The sequence below is a fragment of the Salvelinus sp. IW2-2015 genome, unplaced genomic scaffold (assembly GCF_002910315.2).
Source record: "Salvelinus sp. IW2-2015 unplaced genomic scaffold, ASM291031v2 Un_scaffold2337, whole genome shotgun sequence".
In the NCBI taxonomy this organism is placed as follows: domain Eukaryota; kingdom Metazoa; phylum Chordata; class Actinopteri; order Salmoniformes; family Salmonidae; genus Salvelinus; species Salvelinus sp. IW2-2015.
This window is the reverse complement of record NW_019943662.1, coordinates 29,180-30,530: the sequence shown is the minus strand read 5'-3', so window position 1 is coordinate 30,530 and position 1,351 is coordinate 29,180.

Genomic DNA, 1,351 nt, shown 5'->3' with positions numbered 1-1,351 from the left:
CATGGCTTTCCGGCTTCAAGCAGCCCAGAGACTGTTGTACAGTGACGGTTCTAGCTGGGTGGATACAGTCTACACATTGATGAGGAGAGCGGGCTGTTTGGGCTTAGACAAGCACCTTTTCCTCTTAAAGCTGGAGGTGGGTGATTTGAATGGCCTGACTCTATTTTATGAGTCTGTTATGCAGGCTTGGAGGGTTCTTGTCAAGTCCAGTAAGGCCGGCACGCCACCAGGGATGTGGCTTTTTGAAGAGCCTCTTTTTCACAACACTGCCATCCAGTCCCGTGCTCTGGGTTCAGCCAGCCTACGTTCATGTCTGTTAGGCGTGGGGTGCACCAAGCTGGGTCATCTGATGCGGAACAGGAGCAGATCGTTGGAGGAGCTGGGAGAAAGAGCGGGGATCCGATCATCTCGCCTACTGAGGAAGGTCGTCGCTGAGGTCTGTGACTCCTTGCCAGTGCTTCATCTGCAGTATGTGATTGACACTTCCAGTTCTGATCGGTGGACGGAGGGTCTGGATGATGTGTTCCCTGCACTGAATGTTAGTGCTGCGGTGGGGGCGTTAGAGGAGGACGTGGGGATGCTGCTTTCTTTCGATACCCCGGAGCTGGGGGAGTTCAAGGAGGTGGGAAAGAAGGCCATGTACAGAATATGTGTAAAGGTGTCCCATGCCTCTTCCCTGGAAGGGGTAAAATCGACGAGGTGGGCGGGTGTGCTTGGTCCAGGTGCCTCCCTAAAAGGCTGTTGACGATCATTATACAAACTGCCGATTGATAAGAGGACAGCTGACCTCCAATGGAGGATAATTCATGGAGCCATAGCCACCAACATGCATCTGGTGCACTGGGATCCTACTGTTGGGGAGGGGTGTCCAATATGCATCTGGTACACCGGGATCCTACTGTTGGGGAGGGGTGTCCAACATGCATCTGGTACACCGGGATCCTACTGTTGGGGAAGGGTGTCCATTCTGGACAGATGTGCTGGACAGATGTGCCAGAGTCTGAAACTCTGGCACATCTGTTTTTACAGTGTCCCAGGTTGGTCGGGATGATTGACCTGATCACTGACTGGTTCTCAACGTTGGGAGAGGTTTTCTCTTCCCAACTGTATATATTTGGGCCAAAGTACAGGTTCAGTCAAAAGGGTGTAGTTGGGTGCAGCAAAATTAGCGATATGGAAGACCCGAAAGAACAGTATTCGGGGACAAGGGTCTGTGGATGTGGTGGGAATGCTGGAGGGGATGTTGGCAGCGAGACTGAGGGTTGAGTTTGCCTATTATAAACTTGTCAACAATATTGATCTGTTTATGAGTATATGGGGTATTCAGAGGCTGTTGTGTTTAGTTACTGTG